This window comes from Cylas formicarius, unplaced genomic scaffold (genome assembly GCF_029955315.1).
Source record: "Cylas formicarius isolate icCylForm1 unplaced genomic scaffold, icCylForm1.1 PGA_scaffold_12__32_contigs__length_19106922, whole genome shotgun sequence".
Lineage (NCBI taxonomy): Eukaryota > Metazoa > Arthropoda > Insecta > Coleoptera > Brentidae > Cylas > Cylas formicarius.
In genome coordinates this window covers 12,963,916-12,986,135 of record NW_026844225.1, presented here as the reverse complement: position 1 = coordinate 12,986,135, position 22,220 = coordinate 12,963,916, and the positions used below count along the sequence as shown (strand labels likewise).

The window sequence follows — 22,220 nt, the reverse complement described above, 5'->3', positions numbered from 1 at the left end:
AATCAATAAAATTGCAAATTTCTGCAACAAGGTTATCAAAATAATTTGTTCTTGGAGAACTAGCAGACATATTAAATGTCTAAATAAACAAGAAATTTACACGATATCCTTTGGTTCTGTTCGGCGTTCAATGAATAAAAACAATTACAATTAATACATTAAATCATTTCCAATCGTTTCTGTTTTCCATCGGTGTTTTGCTGCTGCCCTTCTTCAAATTTGTCCCCGCTGTCTTTCTCGGACGTTCTCTTTGGTCTTTTCGGAGGCGTTTAATTTTCTCATCCTCTTCCAGCTGGTACTGCAAGATCAGTGCCAAGCTGGTGGGACATTTTCAAAGAATATATATTTCTCCATGAACTTAATTTCTAGTATACAGTATTTCATCTCCTTTTCCCCAATTTCACACTGATAATACATCAATTTGATTATATCTTTTAGTTCTCCTTCCTGCCTTCCTCTCTCTTCTCTCTCTACATTTGTTTTATTCTTATTCATTTTCATTCCGTTCTCTGTTATTCATTAGTATTTAACAAGTTGTTTGTTTCCTTGCTAGGCCATTTTAATTATATAAGAACAAAATTTAGCCACATAATTGAGTCTTTGTATATCCAGTTGGTGACTCTTATTAGTTTTGTTGATATATTTTTTTTTAATTTTAATAGACTTCTTTTCGCTGGACACCATAAAATGTTTTTTCCATATATAAAAATGCTATGCTCTTCTCTCTTTTCCGTAATTATTGTACAATAGCCGAGGCTGGCACTTTTTTTTTGCAATAAAAAGAGACATAAGAGTATTAGGATTTTACTCAATTGAACAGTTCCAAATATTTGGTTAACGTAAAAGAAATCGTGAAGGTAATATATACATATATATAACGCGGTATGCCTTTGAATAATTATACGCACGTCAAAACAAGCGACTTTCAAATTGGTCATACGCAACTACGCACGTTGTGTTTGGCGTTGTCTCGTGTTTTATTATAAACTTTGACTGATTCACGATTCATACAAACCGTAGAAAAAAAATACAATTCAAATTAATTTGTAAGTCGCAACCATTGCGGAATAACATGCCTTCCGTTTCGAAGAAACGCTTAAGAAGAAGACGGAAGACTTATTTTACGGCCGAAGTAGTTAAAATGCAAAGTATTTGCATGATGCTGCAATAGTATACGTGATAATGGAATTATTAGTTGCGTGTCCTTTTTTCTTTTCACAGAACCGTCGGGAATATTGCCGTAAAGACAAATAAACATGGTAAAATGAAATTTAAATAAGCAACAGATACTTGCGTTTTAAGTGCGCCCGTGGCGCACTGACAATTAATCGATATTATTATATGGCATTTATTGATACAAATCCGTGTTGACAAACATGATAGTTACTACTCCCAAATAATTGTTTTCGAAACCCAAGAAAAATACTACCATAATTTATTTTTTTACAGTACTCTTTAGTGTCACAGTTTTCAATTGATTAAAGACAAGTTGAAATATGAAGACAAACATATCTAAACATTAATAATTAAACGAGATACAACCGTTTAAAAAGGAAATTAAAAAACTGTAATGTATTTTTTTTAAATTATTCGAAAACGTTTTCAAAGGACGCAGAAAGTTAATTTCAATATTGAAGAAGCGGGAGGCAGAGGGGTGCGTATCGGTAAATTTCTCTTTAATATTCTCGATGTTTTCGATTTTTATTGCGTTTTATTTAGCAACGACGTCGACATTTTCTGGAAAATTTCCTTATGTTAACGATACTTAGAGTGAATACTGTCTTTAAACTTAGACAAATTCAGACCTTTTTTATTGGATACTTTTTACTCCATCCCCACCACGAATGTAGTGGAGGTGCTCCAACATTTCCGGAAATAGATGCCTATTACTCCGAAGTGGTTTAATAGATTTTAATAAGCTTGGAGTCGTTAAAAATGGCTTTTCTAAGGCTATCAAACATGCTGTGACAAAGACAGACAGATAGCCAAGCAAAAGCCCAAAAGCCCATTCAAAACCGAATCTCAATATCTTTATCCTAACCTAATGCAACACAACAAAATTGACTGAAAGGACAATGCAGAAATCTATCTTGGGTTGTGTATTTCATAAAGCTGCACAACACAATATCTATTATTCTACCCCAAAAGTGAAAGTCCAGGACAGTAAGGTCTGGAGATCTGGCAGGCCACGGAAACAAACTGCCACTTCCTATTCAACGGTTTGGGTAAGTCTGTGTGTTAGACATTTATTGTGTTGCAGCTTTTTGTTTGTAAAGGAAAGGTTTTTCTAATAAAATCGGCAAGTGGTTTCGTAAAAAGTTTAAACAAATATGGCCATTCACTTTACCATTAAACAAAAATGCTCCCATAAAGCACGCATCCAATGAGGATTCACTGGAGACCAATAATGCATGTCGGAGATCGTAAGAAATAATGAAAATAATATAATAGAAATAGAAACCCGGTGGCGCGGGTTCTGATTAATAAACGATCCGCAACCCGCTAGATCAACTACAAAATAGCCAATCAAAATAAACTATCGGAGTTACCTAACATCCGACCTAAACAGTGCTTTTATAAAGCCAAACTATCTTCGCCGATTCGCGTTCCAGAAAAATACCAAAGTAGGTTCCAATGGGTTCTCAATATTACGAATGACAGAATTATAACTGTTTAGGTTAGACCGATAAATAACGCGAGTCAAATATAAACATTCCAAACAACCAAAACGAAATATGAGAAATATCGACCACGGCGCATATTATGCAACTTGACTCCTCCATTACCCGAAAAAGTAGCTTCATAGGCCCATAATATTTCAGATAAAAAGTGGGATCCCCATCTAGTATAGAATTTAGCCAATTAATTACCTATCAAAATTAGTTTCTACAATAGCCTGATATAATTCAATATCACAAGGGTGTAGATAGTGGTCTTTTAGAAATACCATTCTACTACAATGTCTTCCTTTTGGTTAATTTGCAGGTTGTACTCGCTTAGCGACACATATGTTTTGATGACACTGGGAAAACACAACCAACACAAAGTATTCTTCGGCAGTCCAATAAGACATTTGTAATGCAATGAACACAGTCGCAATATGGTAACTCAAAGGTTAGATAAACTTAAACTTCGAATATTTAAAATGGTAGATAAGAGATTTTCAGAAGCATCAAATAACGACTAGAAAATAGAGGTTTGTCAGATACCTTCCGATTTGTCGAATTTTACAGCCTACTAAAAAAGTAAACTATTATAATAACATCTGGTGGGAAAAAAATGTTTTTATGGCAATTAGGAATAAATAATTTCTGTCAAAGGATTTTTTTATGGTTTTCTACTTACCACTTAAAACGTAAACTTTGTTACTCCTTAACACTATTGATAAGTGACTAAATATAGTGTTTTATTTAAAAAAAAAAAGATAATAAACACTATTGTGCAAGTATGGCATTGCAAAAAAAACTAATAGAAACAAAGGATTTTTATTTGATTAACAACTCGTAGAGGGGAAAGCTTACAAAAATTCAACTTCTTTTGAATTTTAAATTCATTTATTCATATTTTAGGTTAGGATACAGACATTGAAATGTGGTTTCCGCTGGGTCGTCGGGCTCTTGTTTGACGTAAAAAATTAATATCTTTGCATTTAATTTTTTTTTCAGATAATTCTTTTTTGTGTCATAATGTCACAAAACGCCATCTGGTGACGAGGTAACTCTCATAGCACGTTTAATAGCCATTTTTAACGACTCCAAGCACATTAAAATATATTAAGCCATTTTGGAGTTGACAATTATTTCAAGAAATATTGTAGCACCCCCCAAAACTTTTAGAGATAGAATGAAAAGCATCTAACAAAAAAGATTTCAGTTTGTCTTAGATTTAAAATAGTGTTTACAAAAGCATCATTTCAGAAGGTCAAAAACGATTTCTAGCCTTTTCTCTTGGCTGATTTGCTTTTTTTTTTCAAATTTTTAGGACCATCTGGGACACCCGGTGCATATTTTATTAAAAAAATGAAACTTTTACATATACATTATACATTGTATTTTTCTTAGATATCGGGTTGTGTATAACCACCAAGAACTACTAAAAGAGAAAATATTTCGTTATTTTTGTTGAAATTTCTTCGATCGTAGTACACAAAAAAAAATACAGATATTTTTATTAAAATAAGCAACAATTTTAACAGCAAAATAAAAGAAATCCCGCAAAACCTTTATTATCAAAATTAGACCCTTTGATGTCGAGCAGAACGTTACAAAAATACAGAGACGAGGCATTTTTAATTTATTGCGCACTAGCTTGTCAACTAAACGAAATAAATATATGAAATGCCGATTTGCATGCGAGCGCAATTTAAATACCTGCCAAATATGAATTAGGTATCGGGCAAAGAAGGGAAACGGCAGCACACAAAAATGAGCAGGCATTCGAAGAAATTTATTCGACGCCATTTGGACGACAGTCTCGACGACTTTTAAAAATATGGCTTATTGTTAAACCAGCATACTGCTGCCATTGTTAAATACTTTAACAAGTGATGTGAGATTTTACGTCCTGATGTATCATCAGTGCTTCAAAAGTAGCGAAATTTAACACATTGTATGCGACGGCCGGCTTTGAAGAACTTCTTCAATAAAGTATGATATTGCATTTTTGCGCTTCAAAAAATTAGGAAAGAAAATCAGGAGCGGATAATATGCGAACGGGTATTTGTTACATACAATTTACAATCTACATAGCGGCGGTCACTAATCCAATTATCTCTTAAGCAACTGTAGCAACTAAACGATGAAGTATTGCACCAAAACGAGAGGCTCATTAATCATTCGCTTTTCATTTTACTATCTATGTAAATGAATGCGTAAATAGCGAAGCACAAATTAAAAATTTATCGTTATGAGACATCTTTTAAGAGGACAATAAACATAATTTGACTATTTTATCAATTAATCGTTCTACTAGTAAATTAAATTAACAGAGAAACCGGTTCGTGTCCGGAACATTTTTGGCATATAAAAATTTACATAAAAATCCACTTAATAAAAGCGATGCTATGCTTAATCATAACTTAAATTTTAATATAATTAGTTGAAAACCTAAAAAAAATTACATCTATTTTGTTACCTGTCGCGTGGAGACAGAAAAAGGACCTTTGGCTTGGGAAAAGCAGTGGGGAATTTTTCACGCTAAACATATATTTGATTTATTATTTTTATATAGGCCTCCAATAGAAATTCCAATACTGCCATGGGTTACTGACCAATCTTGTAAGTTTTTTCTTAATATAATATATAATTTAATTTAATGAAATACAATTATTAATGTTGATGACATTCTAGTTTATAGTTTCTCCCCCTACTAAAAACCAATACTTCACTAGGACAAAGGCTCTGCCTTTACTTCTTATTTAACCCGAAACGTCCACATTGAAAGCAAAAATGCAAATTTAAGCACAAGCAAAAATGCAAATTTAAGCACAAAAATTGAAAATCTATGCTCTGCTTAATAAGTTTGACTTGCTAAATCAAAAAATAGACAAATAGATCCCACCAAACCCAAGAACCAAAAAATAAGGTAGTCCTGACAGAACAATTTAAATTAAAAATTATAGATATTTTCAAATTTTCTGATTCTTCTAATATACAGAAAAAATAAAAATATCTATAAACAAAAACTTCGATTTAATTTTATTACTCCTTCTCTCTCTTTCCTTTTTATTTTCATTTCATTTGCTCCTTTCTTTTCTTTAAATTATTCTGTCAGGACTACCTTATTTTTTGGTTCTTTTTTATTTTTTCACAATTACATGGAAGCTTTGGCATTTTTTCCCTGTTTTTATTTATACTTTTCGCAGCATATTTATTAACGAAAATTAGCGAAAATGTGAAAACTAATAAATTCTGTGGTCGGAATTTCAAGTCAATGAGCTAACTAACCAACGGTTTAAGTGTCGGTTTAACGATTCAGGGAAAACAACAAGTCAATATTTTTATTTCGCTCGCCATACCATGCAAGTTATTTATTTACTTTTTTTGAAAAATTACAGGTTATAATCTACTGAATATTAAACCCGTTTTAGCAATTAGAGTTAATCTATGAAAATCAATGAATAATACCTGCACGGATGTGTATTTTTAGTAAATAATAAGCTATATTATATTTACAGCAATTTCTGTAGAAAATTATTTGGACCTCGGTAACGTAAATAATTATTGGAATGTCGGTTGGTATTCGTCGGAGCAGTCCTCGGCATGAATATTGAAACAAACGAAATTTCGGTAATTTATATTAATGCAATATAGGCAAATAAATTAAATTTTAAAATCATAAAATACGAATAAATTAGGTTATGAGTTTGTTTAGTGTGGAACAACATATTTCGCGATGAAATTCATTTTAATTACAATATTTTGATCGCCTGGAATATTTTCAACCGGAATATACGTGCGTATCTTTTTAATGAGAGACAATTGTTCAATCTGCGGCTTCAAAAGTATCGATTTTCAGAAAGTTTGCGTCTTTATTCAAGCAATATACGCAAACGAATAACCATTGGGACTATTGCTAGAAAGGTCTGATCGATTCATATTCAGCTTATTTAAGCTGGCAAATATTCGGATAAATGCACTTCTTCGGCAAATAAAGCCTAATAATAGATCAATAAAATACCCATATAAAAGATATAAAGAAAGAAAGAAACTCGTAAAAGTCTAGATACAGTATCGGTCTCGTTTATTTTATTTTCGATATTTCTCTCGTAAACAGTTCCGCCGGCTTTACTTTGCTATAAAATTGTTAAAATTACAATCCTCTTTTGGGTATTATTGTGATTTTACAATCACTCGAATGTTCCTTTGTTACGGCTTAACACGAAAATCCTTCTATGTGGTATAAAAATAATGTAACGGATTAAAATAACGCTACAAATTGTAAGTGACGGAGAAAATTTTGAATTTTTTTTTTTATTTTATTACCTTTATGAAGGATCGAGATAAATTAGCTAAAAAGGCTCGTCCGGTCATAACCAGGACGAGGCCATTTAAGAGAAAAAAGTCATAAAATTCAATGATTTAAAAACATAACAGTTAGGGGGTCTCACTTCGATAGCCCACCCTATATAATTAAGAACAATTTAGAGATGGAAGTCGTTGGAATTTCGGAATACATGCAGTTCGCAAAGCGTTACCAATGTTTCCATATAGGATGCACCGGTTGCATGGTTGCCAGATCGAAAGTGCAGATAATGAAAGTAGGTACCAAACACGACATGTTAAAACTACTACCGAAAGCAACCGCGCATTTGGATACAAGCAATTAGGCCGTTTAATGGGTGACGAAGAAGCTTGTACATCATGAATGTACGTAAATTTTGGTACCATCGGTACCGCAGCAGAATACCGGGAATCGTACCTACAGAATCCAATTGGGAAAAGAGCAACGAGGTTATCTACAGTAAAAGAAGGAGAACGACTTAAAACCGAACTAGTTAATTTTATGCAAGGTATTGGCAACATTGATGGTATCGAAGTACGATTTAAAAGTACCCGACGAGCCGGCAACCTTGCGGACGGGGAACAGTTGGTGTTTCGCTTTTAGACCGGTTTGAGAAAGAAACTGACACACAAGACAAACTTACATATTCGATACCCACCACGAAAATATTCATTGAAATGAAAACGACTATAAAAGAACAGGTACTGCTAATCAGAACCGCTGGGTACCTGTTCAGAAAACTAATGTATTGAAAACAAATAGGTGGTTAAGGGTTTTTTTAGAGACTACGAAATAACTACGCATACCGAAGGCATTCTTTTTTGAATATTTACTACGAGTTTAGTGGCTTTTTACAGCGGGGCCTGATTTGATAAAAGAGATATTTTTTATACTTAATGGGCATTAATTAAATAGGTTATTTGTATTTCAGTACTGGCGTTACAAAAAAGGTTGACTTTTAATTCGCGACATGCTCAAAAACCTCTGATTTTCTCCATCTTCGGTCAACCATTTGTATTCCAAGCGGTTTGAATTACAAACTGAAATAAATTTGAATTCGTTATTTCACCTTCGAATTTGACATCATCCTCAACTCAATTCATTACCATAAATTGCTTTATTGTAAATAATTAACCATTGTTTATTGCTCGTATGTTGGAAATCAATATCAATAAAATTATTAAATATAATATGTCAAGGTCTTCGGATCAGTAAATTTGCAGTGACTAATTTTAACACGACCTTTCAAAAAAAAAATCGTAAGCTATTTACAACTTCGGATTACACAATATAAATCTATTCACGTACATAAAGAATATCTGTTACCGGCTATTCATGATTAGAAACCGCTCGCCATAACTCCATGATTTACCTTTTGTCAGTTCATTTTTCTAGCAGGCTTAAAACGATTCGCGGTCTCCGCCTTTAAATTGCAAAATACGCATTTTCTTATAAAGAAACTTGCAAAACGCCGCAATAAAAGGTTTAAACAGAAATATTAATTACGTTGTTGCAAATACACTTTATAGTGCTACGGGTATTGTAGGAACATCCCCACCTTTGACATTACGTGCGAGCTTTACATAACATATTTCTCAATATTATTTGGCACGTTAAAATTTAATTGAATAAATTTTATATTGTTAAATAAGTACTGATTCGAGAAATTGTTATTAAAGTATTTATATTGTTCTTTTGGTTTTACTATCGGAATTAGTTTTCCTCTTTATGTCGATCTAATATAATATAATAATATATTTGTTAAATAAAGATTTGTTTAAAAAAATATATATATATATATATATATATATATATATATATATATATATATATATATATATATATATATATATATATATATATATATATATATATATATATATATACATATATATCAACAAATCTTTATTTAACAAATATCGATATAACAAATATATATATATATATATATATATATATATATATATATATATATATATAAAGCGCTGGCCTCGAGAGAATTAACTAACTGAATCTGTATACTAACAACATAATTTACAAGTTTTTAACAAAGAAACTCAATTTATATGCAGACGTTACATCTCTTGGTAAATCATTAAAAGTTCTTGATGCATTTACAATAGAAATTATGCAGTCCTATATTGGTTCTTTCGTTAATCTGATATACATTGCTTACAATTTTCGTCTCATAGTTAAGCACTTGATTAGATAAAATTATTGATGCATTACATTTTTGTTCATTATTTAGTACTTTTAATATTAATTTAGATTGTTCGATTTTCCGAAGTGAACTCAAATTAAAGACACACATATTTTTTTTTTATTTTGATTTCCAGAAGCGAACTCAGCCCAAGATATTTGGTTTCTTGTATATAAAGCGAGATATAAAAAAAAGTCTTTGCGGATAGAGGTGTATTATTAATATTTATCTTTAGAATGCGTATTTGTTTTTTTTTGCTTAAACGCCATAAATTTTGTTTTATATATAATACCACATATTTTCTGAGGTCACTGTTGACCTCTCCACACAGAACACTTTCTTCTGCACCTGTGTGTGTGTAGACTAAAGCAGTATCCTCTGCGAAAGTAAAAACGATTGGCAAGTTTTAAGTTTAAGGCATATAGAGAGGACAGCGGCCCCAATACTGTACCTTGCGGCATTCCCGAGGTAATTTTAACATTATTAACTTTGATGAATTGATTTCCACCTTTAATAAAAGTTTTAATTTATTTAATAAAATATAAAACCCAACTACATCAAAAGCCTTGCTCAAATATGCAAAAAATAATTTGGCTGCCGGTCTAAAAAGAGGTTTTTAATACATCAAAAGCTTCGCACAAGGTTGGTAATTGTTAAGACGCTCTGTATAAAACTTAGTAGCCGTTAGATTCATAATTTTCGCGGAGCGAGTGTATGTAGCTCTCGCCATAAAATTTTCGATATTTGTCTTCATTAATATTATAAGGTACTAGATAAACAGGTGTAAGCACATTTCCTTTTATGTCCATAAATCCCGTCGTTCAAAGCTGGATTTAAAGCAAATAATTACGTAACTCTAGTTTAGATTGTGAAGAATTCTGCCACGTTTACCAGCGAACTAAGCGAACATTGACTTAACTGAGCAATTCGGCTTACGGCGGTGCATACAGGGCGTTAAATAAAACTGTAGCGTACGGTTTTTGTTTTGTTTCATTTGCAAACGATTCTGTAGTAAACTAATAGGTGAAAGAAGACAAACTACGTTAGAAATTGGAACATGTTGTATGAACTGCGCATCACTTTAACGAAATTAAAACACTTATCGCCTGGTGCGCGTTTTGCTAACTGTGTTAGCATCATCACAAGAGATGATTAAAACTATTGCCTAAAAGTTTTAATCATCGGTTTTGAGATTCCCAACTTGAAGCGTATACGAGATAGTTTTGGTTAGAAGTTTATAACGAATTGCGAAGTGGAAACACGTTCGAAAAACTCAAATTTCAGTCTCGGGTGGTTGTCTTCTTTGTTGTGGCCAATAAAGGTCCTTCAAAGACGATAAATAATACGTAAAAGGAAGAGAAACAATAGACAATGCCAAAAGCGAATGTTTATCTAAAGCGGGAAGCTTGAAAGGGGAAATGAACTCGGAAATGAAGCGCTTTTATAAACAAATCCCGATTTTCGCAAAGTAACGGCAATTAAAATCGAGTAATCCCATGGCAGATTCTATATAAAACGATGACACCTCTAAAGGGTCCCACTAAAAGCGTAAAATCGGAGCCCCGTTGAAAATAAAAGCAGCTCTTTGCACACGAGTGGGTACATCAAATCAGACGGGGGAATGTCATTTAGCTGGCTAGCCGTAAATCTAAAACAATGACAGTATTTATGAGAGAATTCGATACGATTCTTGACCTTGCTTTGCTAAATAAAAACGGAAACAATATTCACCGAATGGATTAAAGCAGCGGGAGGGGCCTCGATCAGAAAATGATATGTTTAGTAAAACATGTAACCAAAAGTTGTAATCAAATGTCATGGAATGACCCTGTCAGGCATGTTTTACTCCCATTTGTGGTTCGAAACACTTGTTATATGCTGAATGTTACTAAATTAAAACCCACATATATTTCCAACTCTGCATATAATATTTGCTTAACAAAAATTAATGTATTTTTGATTTTAATTAAAAATCATTCGCTTGATAATAATTAGATAAATATTTGTTAAAGTATAAATATTTTTGAGATAAAAAGTGTGTTTCCGGATACAGGTTATCAATTGTATTGTATGTTTGTATTTTTTACAAAACAATACAAACAATACGGATAAGAAACAAAAAAATTAATGTATTTCCTTCTTGTTTTTTTTCCCTCTTATTAGAATTGTTTCACATTTTTAATGAAGGAGGCGAAGGACGCTTCTAGCGACTTCCAACAAGAAGATTATAATACGGGGCCGTACAAAAAACAATTTCAAATTTCTCATGTCAAAAAGCCAATTTTCGTTGAGTAATCAGCATTATTCTGAAAAATCATGCAAAAAACTATAAAAATAAAAGTGTCGCGAAAATAAAGGCACATTAGACCACCCTTATAACTTTTTATCTTAGTAAATACAATCGGATACATTTATTTGCAAAAAATGCAGGGGTAAGCTGTCGGTAGAGCTAATGCTAAATCTACCTAGCATACCATATAATTTCAAAACGGAATTCTCAAAAACATTAAGAACTGGTGGTGCAAAAAAGGACAGGTTAATCGTAAATAGTGCCGTGCTTAATACGGAGCCCTGTTGTCCCTTTGTTTCGAGAAAAATGCGAACAAAGTGGAAATCAGCAGGTTTTTATCTAAGTAAAACTTATTGGCGAAACGGCTATCGGAAGAGTATCTGGGACCCTCGGTTAAATTAGCTGTGTTTTACTTTGTACTATCGAGACCTTCCGAGGTCCCGGAGAATTAAAGTAAGGACCGGAACCGGCAAGCAAAAAATAAACCGTCGCCCGATATACGTGTGGATGAGAGACTTCAATAAAAATAAGCCCGATTTGGTTTTGAATGGTTTGAATGAACAAAACCGGGTAAAGTCGAGGGTGTTGGTATGATGAAATAGCGGTGAATGCGGTAAAAAGGAACCCCTTTTAGTGTTGGGATCGGGAATGAGGCGATGCGATGGCGATGGAGATAAATCAATACCGCCAAATCCTTCTTGCTTACCGTAGTGACGGTTTTTAGTCAGTTGTTGGTGGCACATTGTCGATGGTCACGGAAAATATGCACCGTCTCGGGTAAAAACTTGAACGGTTGATCGATATTTATAAGCAAATTTATAAATTCATAAATCTCTCGCCGTGAACCACGGTCCCTCCATCTGCGATGCTAATTTTTATCTCAATCCGAATTAGAACGGACAAAGAATGACGGGTTTTAATTATACATGTTGGATAAACGGAATTAATTCAACGGATTTATAAAATGAGGGAAAACAAATTTGCTCAATTTAAAACACCTTAAGTAGTTACTTAGTATTCATAAAAATTTAAAACGACATTGTTCTTTATAACAATACGACTAATTGTATTACAAGTTATTTTAAAATTTTTATAAAATATGACTTACATATTTTAGCTCGTACAAACCGATACTTCGCACGAGATAATATTGCAAAAGCGTTTTCTTTGCGTTTCCTGAATTAAATTTGTATTTTCACACCTCTTCCTCATACACTAGCGACCGTTACTACAAAAGAAAGTTATAAAAAATGGCAATTTATTTAATTTTATAACCTATGATTGTCCCAGATTTAGGACGTCCAAGTGAACACTAATTTTCGATTTTTCTATACTGTTAACCAATATTTTTGCATGAAATTTTCGGTACTTCGAATAAGGTTCATTTTTGTATTTTGGTGAATTCCAATTTTTATGCAAAAGTTCCATTTATGAGTAAGTTAAGACTCCAATGCACTATTCACAATATTTTTCGTATATTTTTATTAGTTCATAAAAAAATACAATATGAGCAACATTTGCAGCGCATATATATATATTTTTTAAACACTCCACTCAGGTACAAAAAGGTTATGACGCTGGTACCGCAAGGATGGTCCTCCACAATATACTTACAATTATCTATAAATCAAAATTATGCAAAAATATTGGTTCAAAATAGAATTAAAATAATTTTCACCTCGGTCATTATTTAGGAAATCCTCGGTTTCACTGTGTGCCATTGGTACACCCAGTACATAACGCAATTTGCACGTAAATCAAAAATTTAAAATTAAATAGTATATATTATCGCACAAAAACATATCGTGTTACTATCTAATACGCGAGGTGGTATCTAAAGGAATATTTATATGCTTAATTACGTTTGAAACATATTTTATGTGAGTTTTGTAACATTAATTATCATTAATCTTTACATTAGCATTCTACAAGATGACGTAATAAGGAATAAATGCGGTAATTTGTTGTCCATTCTGCGCTTATAGACCAAAGGGACACTAGAAGCGTAGTGAAACGCATTCCTCGCCGTTCGGACGAACAAAACCAGCGCATCTAACACATGTCCTTTTTAATTAAATAAACACATAATAAAATTACCTTCAATACCTACGAGAGATACGTTTCTCACCCTAACCGTTTCAAGTGGGAACCATATTTCATTTACAAATACTTCGCCGGTAAACGAAAGTGGACTTCATTATTTTAAAGAAAAGTGTGGCAAATCCCTAAATAGAAAAACCGGTAGGATATCACCAGTTTTTGTTATTCGTTTGATGGCTTGCCATAGTCTAGCAGGACTCTTGCGTAAAGAATGGGCTTCATTTTCTCCCTTTTTAAGGAACCTTCGAGCTAATTGGAGTGTTGCTAATCAAATGCCGACGAATCACAACTTGTCTGATTAGAATACGAAGCAAAACCACAAAGTTTGGTACGACATTTTTGGGACGCACGTTGTTTGCCAACATAAAACGTATTTCTATACTCCTGTATAGAACCAAGAAGTATTAATTCATTTATACATGTTATATTTTCAACGTTTCTAAAAAAAACAAGGTTTAATTTGAGGATACATTTAACATTAATTATATTTTCAGTTCAGAGAACACGGAACCGTTATATATTTATAAATAAAAGTTTCTTATTATTCTTGAAATAATTTATATGAATATTTTGACTTTGATGGTTATAATGTTATAAGAGTTTATGTAATTGTTACTAATATCTTTTCGATCATTTACAGAATTTACTTCCTTTTTAATATGATTTTTTTTGTTGCGAATTTTTGATAATTATTAATTTTAAATAAAGTTCATAAACAATATGACAGCTGCGTTTGTAAAACTTAAACGTACTTTTTGACTAAATATAAAATTAAATTAGTTTTTACTTAGTTAATTCGGTCGCATTAGTAGATTTACTTCAGAATCTCAGCAAAAATGTATCAAAACATCCCGGCGTAAAGTTTAGTTGGAAAGTTTTAAACAAGGATTCCGAGATCGAAGGGAATTTAAATTTGTTGCGAAGTTTTATTCAAAATCTTTTGTAAAATTCCACGAGAGCGCTTACTTGAATTTTATCAGAAAAAAGGATTCGTGCAGTTGATACATAACCCATAAAAATTATTCATCCGTTATAAGAGAGAATTTAAAAGTTTTGGAGATTTCGCATCGCCTTTGTCAGAATCAGACTTTAGAAGAGAGTTCTTCACCTAATACCATAGTTTTCAAGTCCTCTTCGTCGTTCTGTTTTGGAATTCGTACGAAAATTGCGAAACGAGAAATTTCGAATGGGATAATTGTCCGAGAACTTTTAATAAGTGCAATCGAGAAAGGTTTTTCGATTTGATATAACGCTACGTTGTTGCCTAAAAGTTTGTTTTTACATTCTCCATGGAGGGGCTGCTGCTTTCGACGAGGGGGGCAGAATAAATAAGCTGATCTCTGCCGAAAGGCCTAATTAACAGAAATTCGCCGAGCCTACAAGAAAAATTACACCGGTAACTCTATCCTTTGTCCGATTTGCTGTACGTTTTTAATTAAAACGTTATCGTTTGTTACGCGATTTTACCCTATATACAGCAGAGATTTATACAGCCAATTGGTGGGGTGTAAACACATAATATGCAAGCGATAAACAGGGCGGACTGGATACGAGCTATACGACAAAATGGTTATAAAAGCATGGAATAAGCATTTAACCATCATAATCGGATAATTCATTGAGTATTACACGGATCTCTGGACACTTTCACACCAATTACGTATGTGTTGCCAATTTATGCTGATTAAATTTATGTCTAATTTCGGAAAATGCATAATATACGACGACAAAGTTAACGCTGTATTAACTTCCAACGACACCGCTTCAACTCCTTTTTATTTTCCCCGGTCCCGTTATTTCCACACTCAAATAATTCGAATATGCAAGGATAAGTTCGACTCCAATACCGTCAGATTTTTCCGGCAAAATAATATCGCTTTAAAAAGGAATATTAACCGTGATATGGCGGCATAATGAATTACGTCTTCCTTTCGTTTATTTTTACATTCGATAATGAGCACAAATCGTTAAGCCGCTCATTATTCAATGGTCTCGCAAACTTTTAAATGCTACTTCTGCATTACCTCATTATTTCGACGATGTTTGAATAAATAAAAATATCAAACCAAGAGTATCGATATGAAGCAATCCCCATCAATTAAAATTTCTTAATTCGAAGAAAAATACGCTGACATTTTCGATAACAACATCGGATTGAATGACAAAGAATCTAAGATCTACACTAAGAATTAGATATTTGAATTCTCACAGCCTTGCGAGTCACAAAAGAACGATTACCTATTGGGTTCACGAAGATAGTCTCTAGGAACTCCAGCTTTTTGAGGTTCTTGATCAAATTATCAAAAATATCATCCTCTTCAGAGCTAGTTTCGTCAGCAAGGATTCAAAATTGGTTTTCGAATTAATTGTACATTGATTCAATGGCATCCAGAATCTAAGGAAAGATGTACCAAAAAATAAATATAACTCAAGAAAATCTTAAAAATTATATTCGAATTGACGGATCAAATTCAAAATCTGATTGAATCCTGCCTTTCGAGTGATTACCGATCTAGACATTTTTGCATATGAGGACTACATTGCGACACCTCAAAAATTTGTTCTGTTTTTGATATGCAGGTTTCAATAGAATTGTAAAATTGATTTTCAAGGGTTTCTTCTACGTCCAATTCTGTCAACATGGAGGGACATACCATCCATTCTCCCTCAAAGTCACTTAAATGACGAGAACAGAAATGGATTTTTTCGACCGAAAAGTATAATTGCTCTGTAATAAGATTAAAATTTGAAACAAGATTCTTCAGCAAATTAATGCCACCTACTTAGAACAAGTTAATTACATCACATAATACAAAGTAGCTTGCTTATACTAAACACGACAAATTTTTTCCCACATTTATTACCATCAACAAGGACTAATCTTATCCCAGCAACAATTAACCTCTATATGCGTATCGCGCAGAAATTATTATACCAACTGCAATTTTAATATTCCACTCATCCGTGTCTTTTTTCTAAAACACTACATCCCGACAAGCCAGACAGATGTTTTTGTTAAACGATTCAAATGACTTATAGAGAAAGAAAATGAGCGAGAAAAACAAATGCGGTGCATATTTGCAATGCCTTAATAGCGGACTGAAATTTCAAGAGTTCTTTTACCTCTAACGCGACATAAAATGGTCGGACGTATATCATTAAGTGATTAAATGTGAAGTCAATTTTATTCCATGCATGTTAGAGATTAATAGTCCACAATTATCTGTCATTGCTACGGAAATACGTGAATCGATAAAATACATCCCGGTCATTTAAATCTATGCCACGCCTAAAACACCACTAATGCATAAATAATAATTTAACCACCATTTTACACCAACAAATCTCGACGTTATCGACCAAAATAGAAAATCGACTAAAAGGAAAAATTTGGAATTTTTTTTAGAAGTAATATTTTCGAAAATTGCGATACGGAACCTAAAAAAGCATTTCTCTAAAATTAATAAATGATGTATCAAATTCGGTAGGAAAACACGATTTGCAGCAAACCCGCGAAACAGAATTGACGTTACATGGGAAAGAGAAAATCTCTCGGATTAAAATCCAACCAACAAGTGGGAAAATCTCCATTAAGGTAATATGGCAAATGCGTGTATTGGTGCAGCCACATGCATAATCCGCTTGGGATACAGATTTTGATATTGAAATGCCCTCAAAATTGATAGAGTTCCTTCTATTCCGAAACAGGCGTACTCTCGAAATTAGACAATATGAAAACCCAAAATGATGTTAATTAAAAAGACGTTCAGTGATAACAACGTCGAATAACATTCCTTATTCCGCATCAGTGTGTTTATATTTTGCGTTTGAAATGAGCAATTCCAAAAATGTACCACGAATGAGTAAATGGAATGTATTTTATTAGGCCTTTAAAAGGGAAGAACAAGATCTTAATAGAATGTAAATAAATTACGGACATAGAGAGCCTTCGACTGGTTCGTTGTTTTAATAACTACGTGAATTTGTTAAGCGCATACGATATAGGCAGAAAACGGAAAATGTATGCGACGTATTAAAATGACGCCGATACATGTAAGCGAAGATTTTTAAGATGGACGCAATGGGCGAACGTATCCATTTAAATTCAGATATAAATTAACCGCGATGCAAGTCAACAAACAGTGAAATGTAGATCGACTACCGATACGATGAAATTGCGGACTATTCTAAATTTAAAAATGTTAAATTGCATACGGGAAATAAAATCGTCGTAGGGGAATATTCCGTACGGAACGCGCTATATAGATGGTCTCGAAGATATATTAAACCACAATATAAATTTATATCTCCTCAAAACCACACGAAACATGAAAAATTCATAGGTAGGCAAAATTTATTACCTGGTGATATCGAACTGCTGAAAAATCTTGTAATATACCCGTATATTTCATTTTTTATAAAGAATGTAAAATTCAAAGCGGATACAATATCCTCCCATCCGGTAAATTAGTTTTAAAAGAAACAAAATTTATACGTTTTCAAATACGCTCCAGCTGAGATGAATAAGTAAATACCTCGATAACCATCAACAGCAAACGTTACAAAAGCAGCTGTCATTGAAATATGCCTTTTATTTAAAACATAAACATTAGGGGAGTGCTTTTAATATTTCCATCAATAGAAACATTATTTGAATACGAGAACCATATAACAGTGGGTTTATCCAGAATAAACATTCAATATTCATATGTCGATGACCAATACCATGCAATTAATGCATTTTAATAACATCACGACATAATTTAAATATCGGCAGTCAAATAAATGAAATCCAATTTTTTAATTTCAATTCACTAATGCAAATATTTAGAAGACAGCTTGCATAGGGTGTTTTCATATCTAATTTAATAATAGAATCTTATTTCCACCGTAATTAAACAATATCATCTTCAATGCCGACGAAAAATTCTCTATCATACGAGAACCATGAGAACCATTCAAAAGATTTATAGTGTCTATTCCTTTCTACCCAACTATAATTTGTTTCCGTGAAGTGTAGAGTAATAAAAAGTAGAATTACGTCTCAATACGGGTCAATTTAAGGGTTTCGCCGTACGTTATTATTTTAAACATTTGAAATGAACGAAAGAATTTTATAATGTTTGATAAACTGGGGTAAAAAAACACGATATATCCTTTAATAACGGTAAAAACATTGAAAATAAGTTCCAATTTCACATAAATTGAATTGAAAAATTAATAACAAGCAGGGCATTAAATAAAAAAATCAATTGATTATATTCATGGGAAATAAAATTTTATATTTATGGAATAAATTTTATACCAGAATGCACTTTTTGATGCTTATAACTAAAATTATAAAAAGATATGCACTTTGTGATGCTTATAACTAAAATTATAAAAAGATATGGACTGAAATTAAGCTTCTTAAAATAACGGTTATGATAAAAATGACGCAAATCTCGACAGGCATTCAAAAAATCCCTACTTGCATTAACATCTAATAAAATAAATATCTATTGGTTCTTTACTTACAAGTCTCCCACGTGCACGCCTTTACTGTATCTATAGTCCGTGTTTATGACGGATAACAATGAGCAAGCTACATAAATAGACCCAATACCGGGCAGTACCAGTTAAAATGAAAAAAAAAAAAGATGTTAAAGGAAATGTTGCTAAATTCTGAAAGCCGCATAAATTCCACTCAAAGCAGTTTAAAAAAATTACCTGCGCTCCAAGTGGATATGGATAACGCCATGACCCAAAATTGTTTTGAGAACTCTGGAGATGATAGGAGAAATCAGTGTAAAGAACAGGGAGATAAGTCACTTTGGGATAAACTAAAAAATATCCACAAAGGAGGAGTCATCCCTTTCTCTCCCTTTCTGTTGGTAAAGCAGCAGTCGGGAAATGGATGGAAAGGACTCGCGGCAATGGTAAACAAATAATAAGTCTTGAAAAGGTCATGAAAGAGGCACCTCATCCTAATGCGGAGGAAAGGAACTACACCAGATAGTGACTTTCGAATCTGCGGTGTCTAATCAAAGTAGGAAATCTAGAAAAAGCTCTACAATGACAATAGAAGTAGTCACAATATATCGTCTGGGTCGTAGTGACGGATAGGTCAACGGATTACTCTTCCAACTGGTATCCGAATTTACTGCTCTATATAACTAGGTAACATAGTATACCAATTAAACCTAAAATATTTTTTATACCTAATTCTTACGCGCAATAAAAATAAACAAATGGGTTTTAGCGAGGTGAAGCCGGGAAAGGAATGAAGGTTGGTCCCCATAAACAGACTCTGTAATTTCGGGGCTCTTAAATACCAACTACACGTACCGGGAGGCTTCTGAGAACAATAAAAAAAAACATAACACCTATAACGGTATCGCGGTACATTATTTACTTAAAGTTCATCAATAATCATCAAAAATAATTTTCTCCGGGTTGCAATTCGTTTTTTATTTCATGGGGGTGGGGCGAAACCTAAACGGAATCCGCAATATCTCTCGGGTTTCGAAAGGAATAAATTTTTCGATTAAATCACAACGGGCCTCACCGAACGTATAATCAACCAGCGCAAAGGTTTGAACAATAAATAACAATTTAATTTTTTTTAATTCCTGGTCCACGCGGCCTTTAATCGAATCTCGATATCATTCCGCCACCAGTGTTTTACGCGTATAAAATATATTGAGAAATCACCGGCCCCCGGGGATAAGATATTTTTTATTTACAGATTATCAAACGCCCGCAAGTCTTCTTAACCGCCACCCAACTCCCTTCGTCGCACCCTTTGAATAAATTAATGACAAAGGCGCGTAAAAGTGATTACTTATTTTACTCATTTTATTTATTGTTAACCAGTTGCATATAAAATGGAAAACTAACCATTTAACCAATAGGTGCTGAAAAAATATATTAAATTCAAAGATATATAAAATTAGTTTTTTAGTAAATAAGATATATCAACACAGCGCAAATTATTAGATAAAACGCAGATGATAAAGGAAAATTTTATAATTAATGAAAGTATTGAGCTGAGACCTCCATGCAAAGGAGTCCAAGTGGAAAAGCGAAATCATTATCGTATGTCCTAACTTGCTTAATCTGTTAAGATCTCGTCTTGCAAAACAGACATCTATAAGTTGGGTGCAGTGGTGTTCCTCAGGGTTCGATTCGTAGTCATTTGTTTTTTTCATTCACAATATTGCATTGCTCGATACACTGTCACTACCCCGCGGTCATATGGGAACATTATTAATTAATTAATTTGTTATTTTGTAATGTATTTTTTAAAGCTACATTGAAATGAAATCAATTGGTTTGTTTTATCAACAATATCCATTTTGCAGTAACTTTCATCTAGAGGTTTCGTTGAGATCTACTGCAGAAGTAAATTTAAAGAGAAGAGAAGCTTGATTCCTGTTTATTTAAATTAAAGAGTCTAAAAAACAGTTAGTTTGGTTAGTTAGTCTGGAAATACGAAACAAGAAACTTTTTCCGATAATACTTTCCATATTTCCACAAATAATATTTAAATAACTTTTATCAAAACTCAATAAAAAATGATGACATGTGGTGAAGGAAGTATTTGGCACTACCACGCCAACGTCTTACTGTGCAAAATAATGTGAAACTATTGAATTCCTGACGCTGGACGCTTCCATTATAGTTATAATAAAATAAAAAAATGCTTGGTTATTCGCATTTTCCTATATGTAGAAGTAGCTTCAGCTGATGGGCTGATAAATAAAGAAAATAAAAATATAAGGCGAAAAAAAAGCGCTTCAAGTTGTCGTTGAAGCAAAAGACGACTTCAGCGAACGTTGGCGTTCAAAACTGCCCCAATTTTTATTCCTGGTCGGGTTCTTGCTAGTCTCAGACATCCGGTTTTAAGATTTAAGCTCGGGGCTATCTAGCTACCACTCACTCCGAAGCCATATGATTACATTCGTATCATCAGTTACATCTCTTAAAATGACCAACACCTTTCTCTGTTTTTAGAGGCCGATAAAGATATTAACATTTTTTTAAACGCTCTTTAATTTGGATGCAGCGCCGAAATAAGCGATTATAAAAAAATTATTGACGGCCAGTAATAATCCGGTGGCGAAAAATCGGAATTGCCGTAAAGTTAACGTTTACGGTTAAATGGCGACCGGAACACTGTGTTTTATATCGATAGGCGACACTCGAAAAACTCACGGAACGAAATCGATCAATTAATCGATCCCAAAAATGTCAGAAACAGATCATTTGGTAACGAATTTTTATAAAAAATTGTTAGAAAGGAAAGCCAAAGCCAAAATGAAGCACCCTGTATAAATTCTAGCAATGTTTTTTTCATTTTTTTAACTAATTAAAAGTTTAGGTTTGTTACCCTAGTGTACCTCAAAGATTTTTCAAGTATAAAAAGAAATTATCAATAGACTTATTTTTAAATAAATACGGAATTAGCGCCAATCAAATTGATATCACATTGTATAAAAGTCGATTTCAAGTTTCAGCGTCCAATTTGCCTTAAATAATTAGCAATCATCGAACGTAAACCAATCAACAAAACAAAAATGTCCGCCCTCGCGAACGATACAAAAAGTATTTTGCCGCTTCATTTTCTGTGTATACAAAACTAATTTA

General features: G+C 32.9%; 1 protein-coding gene across 7 annotated transcripts in view; it reads right to left on the bottom strand.

Annotated features, from left to right (window-relative positions):
* Positions 1-22,220, bottom strand: part of LOC132695834 (latrophilin Cirl) — a 129,573-nt gene that overhangs the window by 14,517 nt on the left and 92,836 nt on the right. The window lies entirely within an intron of this gene.